The 19944-nt window shown below is 42.4% G+C and overlaps 1 protein-coding gene across 7 annotated transcripts in view; it reads left to right on the forward strand.

The window, feature by feature from the left end:
* Positions 1 to 212: 212 nt before the first annotated feature.
* Positions 213 to 19944, forward strand: part of Cep128 (centrosomal protein 128) — a 354331-nt gene continuing 334599 nt past the window's right edge. For 4 of the 7 annotated variants that reach the window (XM_048449352.3, XM_048449356.3, XM_085697794.2 and 1 more), the window contains exons 1-3: positions 233 to 404; positions 2308 to 2465; positions 17791 to 17931. The gene's annotated coding sequence lies outside the window, so the exon portion shown is untranslated. Of the gene's footprint in view, positions 405 to 2307; positions 2466 to 17790; positions 17932 to 19944 lie in introns of all 7 variants that reach the window. The other 3 variants (XM_085697793.2, XM_085697795.2, XM_085697792.2) reach the window with 3 other exon arrangements.

The following is a 19944-nucleotide window of genomic DNA, read 5'->3' on the forward strand; positions in this document are numbered from 1 at the left end:
CTCGCCCTTTAAAAAAACAAAATTAGAGTCTGGGGAGAAGGCAGGGCCCTGGATCCGTAAAGACCGCTTATCCAGCTTCTTCCGGGAAAGGAACCTAGAGGCCAGACTCAGAGCATGCTGGGACTTGTAGTTCATCTACTGTCATCGTCGCTGGTCTCTCTCGGTTCTGGGCGCGGGATGAACTACAGCTCCCATAGGGCCAAGCGGCGGCGGCGCGTCCTGTGCTCTAGCCGCGCCTGGGCGGCTAGTTCAAGTTGCCATAGCTGCGAGTCCCGGGTGAGCAGAGTCGGTTGCGCCGCAGCATTGGGTCAGTTGCACCTTCGGGGTCACTGGTAGCCGCGGGAGCCGGGTGGGACCTCGGCAATGATCCGGCGTTAAGAACCTGGAGTCACCTTGGGTCTAAGGTACCTGCCCCATCTGCCCCCTGTCTTTTTTCTCACTTCCCTGAAGAGACATTTATGTCCCACTTCCCCTGTGTCAGGGTGGAGACAGCAGAGCTTCAGGTGGTATGTGGAGTGGGGTCGGGTGTGTCGGTGCAGTGTTTGGCAAGGTGGGGGCGATGGCATGTTTGCACCCCTCAACAGGTCGTCCACGGTCAGGTTCTGGCTGTCTCACTCTGAACGTGCCGTGTCCTGTCTTTGGTGCAGCCCGCCGCGGGCTAGCCTCCTAGAGGCTTTAGCTAACTGACATTTAGTTGACTGCCCCGAGGGTATATTAGCTGATAACTTCTCCTTCCTGTAGTCACTTGTTTTTTTTTCCTTTGCTAATTAGGAGACGCCCCGGTCGTAGCGGTTAGCAACCCAATTCTGGAATTAATTCGTAGAAATGCCAAACTTTGAATTCCAGCTGCATCCTGTATAGGGTTAAAAGGTTCAGTAAAGGTAGATGTTGTAGCGTCCTGTCAGGATTATGCAAAATACTTGGCGCATTGCCTAGCACAAAGCAAATTCTCAACACTTCTTCCTAAAACTGATGGTGTCTAACAGAAATACGAATTGTACAGGTGGTTTTTAGTTTTATGGTACCTGTATTAAAAGTAAAAGCAAACTTCTGCGATCAATCTTAATTTATTTGGCACAGTAGATAAAATATATAAATATAAATATAAAACTCACACACACACACACACACACACACACACACCTTAGACAGGGTCCTACAGTGTAGCCCTGGTTGGTCTGGAACTCATTATTTGGATGGACCAGACAGATCTTCAAGTCACAGAGAACCTCCTGCCTCTGCCTCCACAGCGCTGGATGGAGTCAAATGTGTGTGGCACCACCTGGGTTATATATTATGTTTTTTGAAAATGGTACTGGATGTTCAGAATCTGCTATGTATAAATATTAATACATATTTATAGTGTGTATCAATTTGAACTGGCCAGATTTCCAGAGTCATAGCTGTTTGACTGCTATACTGGACAGCACAGAGGGAAGATGAACTTTGACAGCTGGACCTTGGCAGAGAGCATTGGTTCCCAACTTGTGGGTTGTGACCCCAACTGGGCCCTTTCATAGGGGTTGCCTGAGACCACCGGAAAACACAGATTTTAGATTACAATTCCCACCAGTAGCAAAATTATTGTAGCAGTATAAATAATTTTATGGTTGGGGTTCAGCCCAGCACGAGGAGCTGTATTAAAGGCTTGCAGCATTAGGAAGGTTGAGAGCCTCGGGTGTAGAGAAATTGCCTTGTGCCTAGGGCTCATCATGTAGTAAAGCTTGCTACTCTGTTAGACCAGTGTGTATTACCACTGCTTGACTGGGCTTATTGGTGTGCCCTGACAACGGCTTTCTTAGATGCTTTCCCGGTGGATTCGTACAGTTTTAGGAGGAGTTATAAAGTGTTGAAAACACTCCTGCCCACTGCACTTCTCTTCAACCAAATATATAATACTTTGGCTTATTTGTTTTGCCATTGTGAGGACTGATCAGCCATATATAATATGTCTTTAAAGAGGTGGATGGTGGCCTACACTTACAAATGAGCCAGCAATTTCCGAAAAATATGTTGATTTTATCGCTCAGTTTAGTCTCCCAGTTGACATACTTAGTCTGTACTTTTGTCTAGACTTGGGGTACAATTCATCCCCCTAGCGTTATCTAGAAAGTTCAGTGATGACTAGGCTTGGGCAGAAAATGCCACTTAAAAGGAATTTGCAGGCTGGGCTTTTGGATGACCATAGGAATCTATTTTCACTGTTTCATGGGATTCTCTAATTTATGCATAAGGAGGATGAAATAATTTTCATTAGAATAGTTTCAAGTTATAGTTCTGTTCACTACCTGTTTCACTGGTTTGTAGGTGTTTTGGGGGAAGTGTAGAGGCAACCCAAAACATCATCGACTGGACTGGACCTTTTGCCCGGAATCTCATGAAGAAATGATAGGAGGCAGGCATCCGTGCCTAAGAAGAGCACTGAGCTCAAAGGACAGCAGCCCAGAGTTCTGGGAGTGTACTGTGTAAGTAAGCTTTCTTTGTGAGTTTAGCACCTGAAGACATCTTTTGCATTGTTATATATTCACAGTGGAAAAGGGCATGCTAACGGGAGGATGTCGGGGGGGGGACAAGAAGCTCCTTTTTACTATTAGTATAAAGTTGAGACAGGGTAGCTGTGCATGACACATCAGAGACAATCAGATGAACAGGTAAGTGGTGCTGTCTACTGGACAGACGTTTGGGAACCCATTCTAGTGCAGATCTGGTTGAGGTCCCTTTCCCAGGCTTTACATTCAGTTCTTTTTCATGCTTATCTGCATTTATTAGATCCATGTCAGAGGCGCGGATGGGGTATTTGCTTGCAAATTTTTGAGCCAAAAGAGTGATCTTTATTTCCAGATCTTCCGACTCCAGATTCCCAGTCCTGCCCTGTCCAGGGCCTCGTGGCTGTTTGTAATTGTTCGCTAGTGCACGTGACTGCAACAGTTTAGGATTGATCTCTTTAAATGTTTAAAGGATGCTACTTTTTTTTTCTTTTAAAAAAAAGCACAATAAATAGTCTATTGAAGTAAATAGTTGTAATTCATGATTTCCATAAATTATGTTCAACACAAATTGTCATTGGTTATCAAAGATTTAGTGTTAAAGCTGAATTTTTGTAATATATTCAAAATTCAGGACTTGGGAAAAATGCCTTTTGTTGTATTTTGATGGTGAAAAGGCGCAGCTACACAGAGGCATTTTAAGGCCTTGTGATAAATTTCCACTCAGGACTTCTGATATGCAAAATTCTTAGAATTAAAGATTTAGGAATTCTCATCGGCACAAATTGGTGCAGCTGAAATTACTGTAAAGGTAGCTTTGAGAGCATTCACTGTTGCACCTTTAATATGTTAGGGGGCTCCTTAGGCAGGTTTGAATATAGTCATAATCTTCAGCGCCTGTTTGCCTATGTAACAGTGTATTGTTAAGTGGTCACACAAATAGTGTCGACTGTCTCATTCTCCTTTTGAGGCAAGGTTTGGAATACAGCTTAGTCTTGCCTGGAACTGAGGATCCCTGCCTCAGCCTCCTGAGTGCTATGTTTTAGGTGTGTTCCACTATCTTGGGTCTTACCTCTTTAACTGCTACCTTTGTGGCCTACTGATTAGATGCTTTTAATGTACTCCTTATCAGGGGATTTCTTATAATTCTTAAATGAGATTCTCATAATACATCCTACACATAAGTTGTATACACACATGTACACACACATACATACACACACACATAAACACACGCCCTTTGATTCCTTCAGGCAGTAATCATAGAAGCAGAATTTCTGAGTCAAAGCGTGTACTTTTACTTCGTTTGCCAAGTTATTATCTAGAAAAGCTGTTCTTCATTTTATAGATAATAAATTTCTATTTACTGTTGTGTGTAAGCATTGGGACATGCTATCTGTGCGTAGAAATCAGAGGAGAACTTTTGGAGTTGATGCTTTTCTTCCATTGTGAACTCTCGGGACTGAACTCAGTAGGTCAGACTTGCTTAGACAAGTGTTTTTATCTGCTGAGCCACCCTTTCAGGCTTAATAACTAATACTTATACACGAATGCCCTTGTCAGCCTTGAGGGTGAGAGCTTTGCTCATCTGTCTAAAACAGATAAACAAGGATACCATTTTATTGCTTCAATTTGCAATTCTGCAGTGAGATGAAGTATATTTATGTACTTGTTAGGGACATTTGTACTCTGTGGATTGCCTGTTTATGTATCCTTTGTGACATTTACTACTGGAGTGTCATTACTTTTGTGTGCTTTTTAAAGATCTAATTAATCCCCCAGTTCCCATAGAATGCAAATATACTGAGTTTTTCCTTTGCTTCTGGTGTCTTGTTATGATATTTAGGAATAACTTCAAGAAACTTAGTAAGCCTTTATTAGTATTCATCTTTCTACAATTAATATAACCCTTATCATAAATCTGTATGCTGCTAAATGACTGGAGGATTTTGGAGAAGGCAGCATTTGTGGTTACATGAATCCATTTGGACGTTTAGAATGCTGTGTGCACAGGGTCGCCATGAACCAGGTGCTCCTGAGTGAATGAATGAGTGCTTGTGAATGAGCAAGCTCACGCATGAATGGGCGTGTGAATTAAAGCTGAGCTGGAGCTAGGCTCTTTAGAATGAAGAGCAACGTTGTGGAAGAAGTGGACCCTGACTGTTATTTTAAAGGATGGGTAGTCAATTCTATAGATTGAGGAGAAAAGGAAAAACTTGATGGTTGGCAGATGAAGGCTTTCAAATGCTCAAAATGGGTTTGTTCATGAGCAGCTATTGGTGTGTTGAAACTTTCTGGATGATGAACTCAGCTGATGAAGAGACCATGGAATGTGGAGTGTAGAGCTTGATAGTCCAGGGGATTGAAGACTGTAAGTAGCTGTAAATGGCCGTTATATAATTCAGATGGCTTCACAACTGAGTAGACTTAAGTTTGATCCAGTCACTAGTAAGTTTTAGTATATGGTACATTGATTTGAAATGTTGCCTTGCTTACCATATAGTAGACATGAGTATTAATACTATTTATATTAATAATATGCAGCTCAGCCAATATTGTTTTAAGTCTTCAAATAATTTTACCCACTGTTAATGAAAGTTCTCCATTTAATAATTTGTTAAGTAGTACTTACTATTTGTAAAGCTCTGTACTTTGAACTTTGTTTCTATATGAATAAGACAGAATAATTAAGAAAAGTCTAAAAAGTCTAAAAGTTGCAAATTAATGTGATACTGGTCCAGTACATGCCAGAAACTGCTCAGTGCTGGGCTCCAACCATATCTGAATCCAGTCTGCATTTTTCAAAGAGAATATTTGAGCTGAGTGATTTATAAAAGAAGTAGGTTTATATGGTTCATAATTCCAGTTGTCACAGGGTCCTAGCAGCATGTCCTGTAGGCTGTTCCAAGTCCCAGAAGCACTAATGTCTCAGGACATCATGGTAGGCAGATACGCCTGAGTGGGTCAGGGAAGGTCTTCCCATGAGAGAGGGAGCAGGAGAGTCAGCTGGTAAAGCCAAGCTGGCTTTTTCAGAATCTACTTTTCAGATGTGAAGTCCAGTTGCACAACACCTAACCTCATGGGAGTTGGAGATTAACCGTCCCCACCTTTGAGGGTGCCCTTCAGTGTCTGTCCCCTAGTTCACATCATGTGGAGCATCATTTTTCAACCTGTGTGTCACAGTCCCTGTGGGTGTCACAAATCAGATATCTTGCATGTCAGATATTTACATTACCATTCAGAACAGTAGCAAAATTACAATTATGACATCGCAGTAAAATAATTTCACGGTTGGGGTCACCACAATCTGAAGAACCGTATTTAGGGAATGCAGCATTAGGAAGGTTGAGAACCACTGACGTAAAGATTCCACTGCCTTTCTTATTATTATTTCCATTGCCAATCTTAGAGTTCCAAATTCCTGCAAATGAACTTTTGTGGGGACAAAACATACATAAGCATAGCGAACCATGAGTGGAGCAGTCTTTGTGGAGACTAGAGCCTTTGTAGACAGACAGTAAATAGCCAGTGAGAACTGTCCAGGCTAGGCTGACGTAGTATCTGTCAAAGGAGTGTGGCAGAGAGCACGGGGCCCAGAGAAGGGAGGCTACTAAAGGGTACTTCTTCTGAACTGACCAAGAAATAGGCGTCAAGGATGGATGGTCAGGAACATGGACGGGCCTTTGAGAAAGGTCAGAGAAGGAAAAGAATGTTCTAGGCTGGCACAAGCTTAGGCGTGTTGGTGAGATGAGTGCATGTGTTGGAGTAACTGCAAAAGGATTCCTGGTGCAAATAGTCAGACTCCATGGGGAAGTGTCTTACTTCAGGGATGCAGCCCTGCGATTTCAGAGCTGAGAGGAAAGATTACCTCCGTCTGTAGACAGAAGTGTTCGTAAGATTGTCTTTAGCTGTGCCGGAGGCAATGAGTACATTGATAAAATAAATGAGGACAGTGGGCAAGAGGCTGCTTCGTGGCCTGCGCAAGGGCTGATGCACGTGACTAAGTCATGGAGGCAGAGGGGAGCAGCAAGCTGCTTTAACGACTTAGAGAAGTACTCCAATTTTGTTATTGTAATTTTTTAAAACAAAGTAATTGTGGGTTAGAACTTTACTCAAACTGCCATCTCCCTTTACAGCCTAAGTAAGGTTGTAATTATATCATCTGTACAGGATTGCAATAGAAATCATGAGAAAATGCTAATGAGGATCCTTTCTAGGCTCTTAAAGCAGGGTGTGAACTAAAGGTCAGGGGCATTAGGAGGTGATTTCCTTCCTAGGCTCTAGAGCAGGTGTGCACAGCGGCACCAGGAGATGATTTCCTTCCTAGGCTCTAGAGCAGGTGTGCACAGCGGCACCAGGAGATGATTTCTTTCCTAGGCTCTAGAGCAGGTATGCACAGTGGCACCAGGAGATGACTTCCTTTCTGGGCTCTAGAGCAGGTGTGCACAGTGGCACTAGATGATTTCCTTCCTGGGGTCTAGAGCAGGTGTGCACAGTTGCACCAGGAGATGATTTCCTTTCTAGGCTCTAGAGCAGGTGTGCACAGCGGCACTAGGGGATGATTTCCTTCCTGGGCTCTAGAGCAGGTGTGCACAGTGGCACTAGGGGATGATTTCCTTCCTAGGCTCTAGAGCAGGTGTGCACAGTGGCACCAGGAGATGACTTCCTTTCTTGCAGTTTTTCTTCACTCGGAAATCAAGTAGTTTCTGTTTCCTTTTAAAATTCAAAAGAAGTGAAGTGTGCTTTGTGATGTGGAGAAATAGCATTTTTTGTTTTTATTTTTCTTACAAAACCATGAAATTATTATACTTTTATAATTGCTTTCCCCTCTAAAAATTTAATAGGCTGTCAAGTGCTTCACTACCTGCTTAAGTGTGTGTGTGTATTTTGATATGAGAGCATCCTTTTTCCTTCTGTTTTTGGAAAGGTGTCATATATATCTATATTTGCAGTCTGAACCATTCTGTTTTCTCAAGGAAAGTTGGGTTGAGAGGCAAGTTCAGCAAATAACTCTTTCAGAATCAAATCAAGTCAACTGTTGCACAACCGCCTTAGCTGTAGAACCAACAGAACCTTGGAGACGTACAACAGTAAATGTTCAGTCCTCTACAGCCGTTACCTAAGCTGTCTGCTTAGCGTGGCTCGACTTGTTCAGTTGTCCAGGAGCAGCTGGCTGGCTTGTCGCTCTCGGCTGGAAGACCCGGGACGTTTATGTGTCCTCCCCTTTCTAGCTTGAGAAGAGTTTCAGGAAGTAAGGGGAAAAGATAGAGTAGTCGAGGCAACTGCTGACTATGGGCAAGGGAGGCGCCCACAGTCAGCAGTTAACCACTTAAGGTAGGAGGGAAAGAATATATAGAGGTAGAGATTTTGGGTGAAATTAATGAATTAGCTCCCTTTCTCATTTAGTTTCTTCATGTTAGTGTAAAGCCTTTCTTTGTAGCTTGCTTAAAGTCAAGTAAGAATATTTCATTCCAGGGTTCAAGTCTGCAGGCGTGGATGATTTGAATGTTTGCCAGAGTGTTGGTCTTGCTGTTCTGCCCACCATGGAGACCAGCACTACCGTGCCTTCCTTCTGGTCCGTGTGACAACTAGCCCAGGGGTCTCTACTGATTCCTTCTTCACAGCTGGGCCGCTCATTTTTGCCTGACCAGTTGGGCTCATAAGCTTTGTTCTTTTTAAAAAGAATTGAATTCTTAGTAGGATTACAGATTGAGTTAAGTGGAGCCCGTGAAGTGACTCACTGTGCCGCCGCTGTGGTAGAGATTGGGGCAGACAGGAAGGTGCAGGTCTGCCCGGGGCCTGCTGTGTGCATCCATGCTCCTGTGGAAAATCAGTCCTCGCCATTGGCGGAGCTTTTGATTTTTTTTTTTCCAGAAAACTGGAAATTGGAATTTTCAAGTCTCTTATTTTCAGATCCACGTTTTAAACTAACAGTTATTCCAGATAGACCTTTGTCATCTGGGTTTGTTCTGCAGTCCTCCAAATCCCATTGTCTGAATTAAATAAAAAGATGCCAGAGACTCAGGGGTCCAGCTGCTGTCTGTGCCAGTCTCTTCTTCAATCAATCGGGGCCACTGTGGACACATAATAGTTGTTGCCTGTACTCTCAGAGGGTTTAATTCTGGTCTGTTAGTTTGGGAATGATTGTCTACTTACCTGTTTTATCAGGTAGTAAATACAAGAGTATGATTTTGGCAGTGACTGGAGAGATGGCTCACTGGTTAAGAGCACTGACTGCTCTTTTAGAGGACCTGGGTTCAGTTCCCAGCACCCACATGGCAGCTCAGAGCTGTCTGTAATTCCAGTTCCAGGGGACCTAACACCCTTGTCGAAACACCAATGCATATTAAAAAAATATGATTTTGGGCTCAACACAAGTACTAGACACATTCATTTCAGGTTTAGTAGTAGCCATTGCCATTTCTCTGGAACTCTTTTGCCTTTTGGCTGATGGTTTCAGGGCATCATGGTGGCAGGGCTTGGTGAACAGAGATGTTCACGTCATTGATGTCAAGAAGCAGGGATGGAGCTGGGACAGGCATAGCCCTCAAGGCTGTTCAGTTAGTCACCTGTTTCCTCTAGCTAGGCTGTACCTCATGCCATGTCTAGAACCACCCCAAAAGCACTGCCCACTGGGACCAGCCCTTAATGTATGATTTTTTTTTTATATCTAAACCACAGCTGGGATACTGCGGTATTTGCTTTGGAGAGTGAGAGTTAGGGAATTCTTGGGGTCTGGAGAGATGGCTCAGGGGTTAGCAGCACTGACTGCTTTTCCAGAGGACTCAGGTTCATTTCCCACCATCCACCTGGTGGCTCAGAATCGACTGAAACTCCAGTTCCAGTAGGTCCTGTGCCCTCTTCTGGCCTCCATGAGCACTGCACACATGATACCCAAATGCCTGCAAAACATCAATACACAAAAAACACACATGAAAAACCAGAAAAAGGGAATGGATTCCTTAAGATAGAAATAATGAGTATGGCAGATGCTGATCTGGAGCAGGGAATAAGGGGGCCAACAAGATCGCTCTCTGCTCTCTGGGTACAAGTTTTGCCTTGCAGTGTTGGCATTCGGGCACCTGCTCAGTGAACGTGATTCTTCCTGCACATCTGGCTCTCTCATTTGTGGTCATGCGTTCTGATTAGTAAATCCAGTCTTTCTCTGTTTGGAACCCATTTTAAAGGCTATTTCATGTTGACCTTTAATTTTAAAACCTACTCAACAAAGTTTTATCTTTGAGTTCTAAGGCAAGAACATAATTGTTTCTTCCTTACCCTTAGATGTGGCTGTGCCAGTTTACTGGGTCTTCTGTGGCTGTGATTTAAGTAGCTGTAGAATGGAGACCATTCTTCAAGGCTGGAAACTAACTTCAGAGGGGGTGGCTAATATGCCACTGCAAATCCCCAGGTGGCATTGCTCTGAGCAGTGAGCGGCTTGCTTGTATGACTAACCAGTAGGTGGGTTCTTGTCCTCCCTCCCCCACCTCTTTCTTAATTTTGATTGAGACAGGGTTTTACTATGTAGCCCAGGCTGGTCTTGAACTTGCAGTGAAGTGCTGGGGTTATAGTCATGGGTCACCACACTCAGTTTTATTTCTTCTGTCTTGGGCCTGCCTTGTATTTGTATACCAAATATGTTTCAAACTGAGGCTTCTTTATCCCATGAGAAAACATCCTTTCCGGCTAGTATCCAAAGAAGAAGAAAAAAGCTCACATGTGACTGCCTCTCTCCTTTGCCTCTGCTTCACTGCAGGACCTGGTGGCTTCTCTTTCATTGCTTTGCTGAGACTGTTTTTAATATGCTCACTGACAAGCCCAAGGGAACTTTCCTACTTGGCTATCTGTTGCACTGGTGCACCACAGTTCAGCTTCCCCTCTAAACCAGGACAGTAGCTACCCCACAGTAAGTTCAGTAGGGACAGTTTAGCACTGAGGGCTGGTGAGCTGTGCTCCACAGGCCAAATCCCACCCAGCCACAGGCCACATCATATTGGACCATTCTCTTACATTGTCAGATTCTTTTGCTACAGTTGCAGGGTATAATAAAGTGAGCCAGAGACTGTAGGGTTCACAAGGGTGAAAATGCTTTATAGTTTATGCTGGCTAGTTTTATGTCAACTTGACACAAGCTAGAGTCACTGGGGGGTGCGGTGAGAAGCACCTCAGCTGAGAAAATACCTCCACAAGATTAAGCTATAGGCAAGCCTGTAGGGTATTTTCTTAAGTAGTGATTGATAGTGGAGGGCCTAGTCCATTGTAGGTGGTGCCAACCCTGGACTGGTGGTCTTGGGTTCTATAAGAACAAGTCTCGAGGAGCAAGCCAGTAAGCAGCAACTCTCCATGGCCTCTACATCAGCTCCTGCCTCCAGGTTCCTGCCTGGTTTGCGTTCCTGCCTTGCCTTCCTTCAGTGGACTGTGATTCCAGATATGTAAGCCAAATAAATCCTTTTCTCCCTAAGTTGCTTTCAGTCCTGGTGTTTCAGCATAGTAGAGACCCTAGTTGAGACATGGCTACTCACAGGAAAAGTTTCCGACTCTGATGCTATGAGCTGTCACAGGGTTATCCATATAGGAATGGAGAAAACCTAGAATTCTCATGCCTGAGGGGAAATAGCCAAGGAAGGCATAAACTCGAAGTGTGCTCCTCGGTAGGATCGAGAGCCACAACTTGTTAGGGAAGATGTGGATGCATCATTGAATGGTAGAGAGATTGAGTATCCTTGGCTACAGCTGATCCATAGTCACTGAACAGTTTTTACTCCTGTCTGACGAAAGTGCACAGAGACTGGCCAGATGACTGCTTCCCCCTAAGTCAGGGTTTCAGAGAGCAGCTCCACACTGGCTTTGGAGGTCCTACTATGGGGAAGAGTTAAGGTTGCTAGAAAACATCTGTCAAGATAACTAACTGTCAGCACCTGGCCAGAGAGTGGGGCTCAGGGCTCAAGGCTGCCTGTGGGTTAGATACGTTGAAGGGCAATCATCAAAGCGTCAGGGAAGACACATTTTTATAAGGCTGAAGGGCAATCATATATTATAGGTTTAGGAGTTTAGCAAGGCAGAAAAGGTTGGGAATACATCATGGGGTCACAAGTTCAGCGCAGGTTGTAAAACATGGTTTGCAGGATGGATTAGGCTTAGGGAACAGATGCTTATTCTTGTACGGAGACTTATAACAGCAGTGGGACTCCTGTTTTGGCTTCACATAAGGAGCACTGCTCTTGGATGAGGTGGGATGAGTCTGGTGGTGGGGAACTGACACCTGTTTCAATGGCAGGGAGCTCCTTTCTGGTGTGCTATGGGTTGAAGTGGAGGCACTGACTGCAGATGAAATGAACCCATGAGACACATGTGGTCTGAGCAGGGGAGAGTGCTACTAACCACAACGGGAATGGATGTTACTGGTATCCCTTCCACAAGATTATGGAATAAAAATACAATACAGGGAAAACACTGGGACCCTTCCTCTAGTGCCCACTGCCCACTCCATGATGCTGTTTTCATTATGCCATTCATTTAAATGGAAATATTTAAAATTTGTTTTTCAAGTACTAGGCAATAAAGGGTTTATCTGAGCTGGGACAGTAAAGTAATTGCAAAATTTATGAAAATTCTTTTTTCTCACTTCTTTTAAAGCTTGCTTTTTATAATTGGTTTATCACATCTCTGAGTTTCTCCTTAGCTCTCCTTCTGTCTCATTCACTAGTTCCTTCTCTCTCCCTTGTATGTTGAAGACCTTCCAGGATTCCCCACTGTTCTCTTTCTTTCCTTACTGTATTTATTTAGTCGTCTCAACTTCTTCTGTACTGACCACTCTCAGAGTTTCCTTCACAGCACACTCCCAGGTGCCCGTTAGGTGTCTTCACTGTTTCTCCTTTCCTACACAGTGATTCTCCTCCTGAAGAATGTGCAGCATATTCTTGTGGTCTCTTTCTCTTGAGTAAGCTTCTTGCTGTCTGTTTCATCCATTGTCAGCCAACCAGCAGAACCCAGACCTCAGCTTTGACTGTGTTTAGCTGGGCTCCTTTATTCATCTCCTCTGCCATTGCCGTAGGGTAGCCTCTCTGGAAATTTCTCTGTGGATATGCTTGTTATCATGTTATTCCTCAAGATTTTTTTAACCCCCTTCCAGTGTTGGGGTTCAAATACTTGCTTTTAATTTTAACAGTATTAGAATTCTTTTACAAAACGATTTAAAAAATATCTAATTATGTGTATGTATGTGTGTGTCAGTGTATGGGTATGTGCACATGAATGCAGATTCCTGTGGAGGCCAGAGGCATCCAGGTTCATGGAGGTGGGCTTGTGAGCTACTTGACATAGTTTATGGGAACCAAACTCAGGTCCTCTGCAAGAGCAGTAAGTACTCTTAATTGTTGAGCCATTTCTCCACCCTCCATATTAGAATTCTTAAAAAAAAACAACAAAACAATCCATCCATAGGCTATGGAGCCACAACATGCAGATTAGGTGACAGCAGAGCTGCCCTGGTACAAGGCTGAGAGCTCTGTGGGTGTGGACCCTCGTTAGTTTCTCTGAAACATCTCCTTAGCTGTGTGTCAGACTTCTCATCTTCCATGTTGAGTGAAGGATTCTGGTCTGACTCCTTGATTGTTGTCTTGCTGCTTACCTCTATGATGGAATATTCTTGCCAGTCTTTCTCACCAAGAACTGTGACCTACTTTTCATCTTTGATCGCTCTCTCTCTTTCTAGCAGTGCTGGGATTTGAACCTAGAACTTTGTACATGTTAGGCAATTGCTCTGCCACTGAGCCATATCCTCAGCCCTTAGTCTTTTGAGACGGAGTCTTGCTGAGCTGGTAAGACTGGCCTTGAGCTTTGGATCCTCCTATCTTTCTCCTGATTCTGTGAGGACAAGTGTAGGTGGCCATCCTTGGGCTACCTTTCATTTGTAATGTAGGAGCAATTCAGTCAAGGATGAATGAGTGAGCCTGTCTTCAGTCCTCTGGTTCAGATGCTTATGGAGTACCTTGTTTCCTGCACATGCAGGAACTGGCGGATGGACTGACTGTTGATTTTGATCTTGGGTAAATTTACTGGAAGGGTTTTAGTGAAATTACAGAAAAGCACTGATGCAGAGAAAAAAAAGGAACAACTGACAGTTGTTTGTACATGGCCACCTTTGCTGACTTGGTGACCTTCACTTTCAGGGTGAGCTGCACCCCCAAGTTGTACGGCTGTTGAAACAGGGAGAAACACATTATGAAAATTGAATTTGGTTGATGATTAAGTTTAAAACACATTTCCCTTCTCACTATCAATATCATTACCTTGAACATCTTCTTTGAGGTCAGTTGCCCTGGGTAGGGACAGCTGAGGCACATGGAGGCTATAGAGCCAATCACCCACTTAACATGCTCTAGTCAGGCTTTGTGAAATATCACCCCTGATGCTGGGTGCTTATCTTTTATGGAACAGCTTGCAAATCCTAATTGTTTTAAACTGACTCTGAGGAAAAGAGATTTGAGAATCAATAAATCACAGCTCTCATACATACAAATGTGCCTCATTACAATGAGACCATCTGATGGCTCTTTAGGTCAAATAACAACAGGGGTGGACTGGAGTTTATAAAGGTTCGCTTCAGTCCTCTTTTTACAAGGCTTGAATGCAGTCTTCTCTGGTCCCAGTGTCCAGGGCTGCTTATGGACATTTGTTTAGATGGCATGAATTGATGAGGGTTCATTGCTTGCTCTAGTGGTTGTATGTCTTCTTTATAAGGTTCATTAAGGCAGAAAGAACAATATTTATATCTTTAAGTATCGTTGTGTTGGGAGCAGCTAAATAAACTATTCTAAGAACTGTGCCAGCTGCTATTCAAACACAGCTTTCTCTACAATTTTATAGACTTTTATCCAAGGTCACCCATCTCTGTCCCCTCTTGAGCCTTGGGCACGCTCAGGTCTGAAAAGCAAATAGTATTTTCTTGTTGGAGAGAAGTTTCGCCGCACAGGGAGGTGGTGGTACAGTGCAGACAGGTAGTTCTGTTTTTCTTCTAGCAGAAGGAAGGGCTTTTCTCACCCTCAGCCAGAATTTTGGTGACTCAGTTTCCTTAAGCTGTTCTTCACATTTGACAGTTCCTTCTTGCTGCCATCATGTGTTATGATGAAATTTCTTAAAAGGATGAGAATGGATTTCTCATTTAACTTAATTTTTCTTCCTTTGCCTTCATAAAACAACAATGAGCACTTTCCCTGGGCCCACACAGATGTTTATCTACTCTGTCTCAAAGAAACACTGTCCTGATGCTTCTTTGAGAATCAAATTGCAATATTGACCATGTGTCTGTCACTCATGAACCATTCTCAGTTTGTTCTCCAGAGCAGCATTTGATTGCAAGAAGCTATGTCTGTACATGTTTTCACACAGTACATTGATGTACATGTTCATTCTGGCATTTGGGTTGTAAGCCAGTTTTTAAAATAACTGCCCTTCAGCAAAACTACAAAGAGAATATGCAGCTCAAAGAAGTTTCCTTTAGCTCACAGCTCAGGGTGAGGGCTTTGTGGCTGAAGTGGACTGTAGACAGCCTGGTGGTCCTTTAGCTCACAGCTCAGGGTGAGGGTTCTGTGGCTGAAGTGGACTGTAGACAGCCCCGTGGTCCTTAGGCTCCTCACTTGGTGGAAATGATGAACTTGTCTGGCCTGGGAAGGTTCCAGGAACTAGGGATGAGGTCAGAAAGTTGTCAAGCAGGAAAAGGAAGCAGATACCAAGGGAAAGAGAGTTCTGAGGATGTAGGATGTTAAATTCCATGTTGTCAGCTTGTTAGTTTGCTGTCTTTGAAGGTGATCTTTATGTTTCTTTATTAAGTATATATTATATTTCCTTCTGATGATTTATTAATATAAATTCATTATTGAGAATTCATAAAAGATAGGAGAACAAAAGTGTAAAAGAATACAAATTGGCCACCGGGTGGTAGTGGCGCACGCCTTTAATTCCAGTACTCGGGAGGCAGAGGCAGGCTGATCTCTGTGAGTCTGAGGACAGCCTGGTCTACAAGAGCTAGTTCCTGGACAGGCTCCAAAGCTACAGGAAATCTTGTCTCAAAAAAAAAAAAAAACCAAACCCAAAAACAAAAACAATAAGAAAATAAAAAAAAGAATACAAATTGGCAGTAAACTTTGAAGAGTAAATATACTTTGATATATTTATTCCCTTATTATTCCTCTCATTCCTGTGCCTCTAAATTTACATTCTGGTAATTTTGTGGGCATACCTAGATAATATATAACATTTATTGCAAAACTGGAACTCATGCTTTACCCTGCTTTTCATTAATTGTTCTTTGGAACCAGAAGTTTTTTTCTTCCTTTCTTCCTTTCTTCCTTCCTTCCTTCCTTCCTTCCTTCCTTCCTTCCTTCCTTCCTTTCTTCTTACTTTTGTTTTTACATACCAAACGAAGTTTTTCCTCCTTCCCCTCTTTCCAGTCCTCTGCCCCCCTCTTCCCCCCCGCATCTATCCATGCCCTCTCCACTGTTTCTCTTCAGAAAAGGGCAGGCCTCCCGTGGATATCAGCTAGCCATGATGTATCAAGTTGCAATGAGACTAGGTACCTCCTCTTCTGTTAGGGCTGGAGGAGGCAAGCTGGCAAGAATAGGTCCCAAAGCAGGCAGCACAGTCAGAGACAGCCCCTGTTCTCGCTGTTAGGGTCTCAACATGAAAACCAAGTTACACAACTGTAGCATATATGCAGATGGCATAGGTCAGTTCCATGAAGTCCCAGTCCCTGTTCAGTCTCTGTGAGCCTCTATGAGCCCAAGTTAGTTGGGAACCAGGATTTTTAATGTCTATTTGCTGTCCCATTGCAGACACCATTGTACAGTAATGGCTGTCCCACTGGATGCCCTGTGTTTTACCCATTCTCTTTTAGTTGGAAATTCATGTCATTTTCATGTTCTCTTTAGTACAACTTCACAATAAATATCTTTATATGCAAATTCTCAGTTGAGTTTTGTTTAGGGGTCATTTTTGGTTGTATAATTATTAGGTCAGTGGTACAAACAGTTCTTGGCAGATAGTTTCCTGTCAACAGCCACACAGGTTGTATTAATTTGCACATTCCCACTAGGAGAGTTTGGGAGTACTCTCTCCTGAAACTCAACTCTCTGCAGTTAATGGAAACAGTAGGACAGGAGGGCACCCTCTTGGTTTATTTCAATTTCTTAGACTATTTTTTGAGTGTTTTCTTGGATTTGCATACTTGTTTTCTTTCGTGACCATTCTTAGTGTATTTGTCAACATAAAATGACTTTGACTCTTAGCCATTAGCTAGTTTCACCGGGGAGAAGGTGTTTTGGAGTAACTTATTTAATGCCAGTGATCTTAAGGTATAGCACACTTAAATACTATGTAGTGTAAAACGATGTATTGTTAGTGATGAATAAAGAACGTATGCTACATTTTCTTTTTGGGGCTCAGAATTGTTTTCATGGCTTCTATACATCCACCCCAGCTTTAAAAACACGTTACTAAAATCAAATCATTTCCTTCCATTCCCTATTCCCTTTCCTCCTTCCAGCTCTTCCCATGTCCTGCTCATCCCATTTTCACTCCTCTCAAACTCATGGCTTCCTCCTCTTTGCTATTGTTACACCCCCCCCCCCCACAGGCACAGACATACATACAGAGACACACATACACACCAACAACTACTGAGTCCATTCAGTGCTGCTTGCATGTTCATGATGTCAGTGCTATCCACTTGGTGTTGGATAACCAATTAGAGGGCTCCTCCCTGGGAGACGACTGCTTTCCTAGTCTCAGCATCCCTTAGGTGCCTGTAGTTTTTTTTTTTTTGTCTGAATTGGGATCTGTGAGGTTTTCTTAGTCTGAGTTAGCATGTCTATCTTTGCTTTTGACATATGTGCACACCCCTTGCCAACTTTAGTGGTCAGCGTTTTCTTTGTTTTCCTCCTTTCCCATCAATTCCAGGTCTAGAGAGTGGTTTTTGGCCCATGATAGATTAGTGTCTTTTGGTACGACTGTATCGTTGGCACAATGGCTACTTCCTGTGTTGTGGCACTGAGACTTAGGCCTCCACTCATGTTTGCCATGGGAGTCATTCTTAACCTTTTTTTTTTGGTTAGTAACAGTGAAGAAAGTGCCCAGTTTTACCAGCAATGAAAGTAATTTATTTATATAATTCTATTCTTCTTTTACTTCATTATTTGTAGAATCTAGGTATTACAAATTATGTAGTTGGTTACCAAATGTTCATATGCTTTAGAAAACCCCTGCAATTTCTCAGTACTTACCTTCTTAAATATTGATAACTCTGCAGGAGTTCCACCAGATGCAGGAGTCTGAACAGCTCTCATTGCTCAAAGTAATTGAAGTTAATAGCAGAAGGCTTAGAGTGCACCCAGGAAGCTCATGCCAAACAGTGATCCTATCTTATTGAAAGTATGTAATCCTAGCTGGGGTAAGTAATAGGACTTTTCCTTCTGTGTATGTCATGGTAAGAGGTAATTTAATGTTCTCTTAATTTTATCTGGTTCTACTATGATTTTCTGTTATAGAGTTAAATTCACATACTCCACTGGTCACTTATTAACATATATTAGTCATAATGCATGTTCTGTAAGACTTTGAGAAACCTCTGCAGGTGTTATACTTTTAACAGTGCATGGTTTAGGGTTTCCACATGAGCTCATGTTGTTTGTCTTCCTTGGAGGGGTGGGGCAGAAATAGTAGGGTGGAGGATGTGAAGTGTTAATCTAATCAATCTTTATCGGTAGAAATTGGGAGTCAAATATCAGGGTAAGACCCTGAAAGATCAGAGAAGCAGGGAGCAGCCTCTAGTCACTTCCTACCTCTCCCATTCCTCCATCATAATGTTCTGAATGTTGTATTTTAAAAGTTACAAGCATGTTCCAGTGTTATTTATCATTACTGATAATTAGGTCTAGGGGTGTGTATATGCAGTTTTACTATATTGTTCTCTGTACTAACTATTTTAACTGCTTTCCCAAATAGTGACAAAGAACCATAACAGTTTGGGCTTCAGGTACTCTTAGTCAAGTGGAAGTTCAAATTGTCTATTTATTTAAAGAGTCTGATATGGAATAATATCCAAGGAAATTCTCTGCTCACCCATTTCTTCCAACTATGTCTTCCCTCTTACCCTTTACCACATCCCAACAATGTCATTATAAGTCTATTAAGAAATTAATCCATTAATTATTAGGCCAGAAGTCTTCATAATCTTACTGTATCTAGAAATAATATCCCAGGCACACCCAGAATGTCTCTAATGCCCCAGGAATTTATTAATTATATCAAATTTGAACTTAGAATGAATTCTCATGAGTATCTGTGTGTGAACTTCTTTTTTACATGGGGGGTGTGGGTGGAGTGGGGGCTTAAACAGCTGTGACCTGAGAAAGTCAAAGCCAAGCAGCGCCTTCAGTTTTAGTTTCTCATTCATGTTTTCTAGTATGGGAGGGAGCCCATCGTGGGCACCCTAGTGCTTATACCTACGCGGCAAAGACCTGAGGAGTTGGTCTAGGAGGAAGCCGAGGGGCGTGGGCATGTGAGAGATGAATGTGCTTGCAGGGTGTTCAGGAGCTCTCTGTCTCAGTTTGCATTACGTACTTGGACAGTTCATGGATTCTTTTTCTGAAGTGGTGAAGATAGACTGTAATTTAATTTTGAAAAAAATTTAAATTCACAGCAAGGGTCCTTTATCGTCTCTAGAGACACTATTATGCATTTCAAACTGCAATAAAGATAAAGGTTCAAAGACCGGGAATATTCTGTCTTGAACAAGAAATTGGATCACACTGTATATAATAAGCCAGAAAAAATGTCTGTATAGATTTTAGGAAAATTATAGCAGCTTATATTAAAGACTGAGTTAACCCTCCATTAACTAGAAGATGAAATTATTGGAATATTACTCAATAAACTTTTGGATTTGATCAACTTAGTTTTCTCCAGTGCTGTTTTGTTCTAAATTATTTGATTTCTCTAACTTCTAGTAATAATTTTTCTGAAATAATATTTTCTTGCACAAATAATTTTTTGTATGAATCAGAGAAACAGTTGAGATTAAGTTGGGAGAAAAGCATGTTTAGAGAATTCCCAGTGCTGAAAGTACATTCTGGGAGATGGGCTTTCTATTTTGGTGGAGGTGTTAAAGGTAGTATCTTCTTATAAATGAATTATTGTAAAAATTGTTTCTGCATCATGTTATTTGCTTAATTCTGCAATTGTAAATTAGGGTGTAGGAAAGTTTTTGTTCTGCCACACACTGGAATTTTACTATAGTTCCTACAGGGCATCTGTCGTTTATTTATGTTTAGAGGTAATTCTTATAGCTTAGAAAGGGTATTGACTACTATTAAGAACTGAAAGGTTTTTTTGCATATGTATGTGGTGTGTCACATGTGTGAGGGTGCATGTGAACATGTGGGTGTGTGTTCAGGGCAGAGGT

Source organism: Myodes glareolus, chromosome 11 (assembly GCF_982192425.1).
Source record: "Myodes glareolus chromosome 11, mMyoGla1.1, whole genome shotgun sequence".
Taxonomy (NCBI): Eukaryota; Metazoa; Chordata; class Mammalia; order Rodentia; family Cricetidae; genus Myodes; species Myodes glareolus.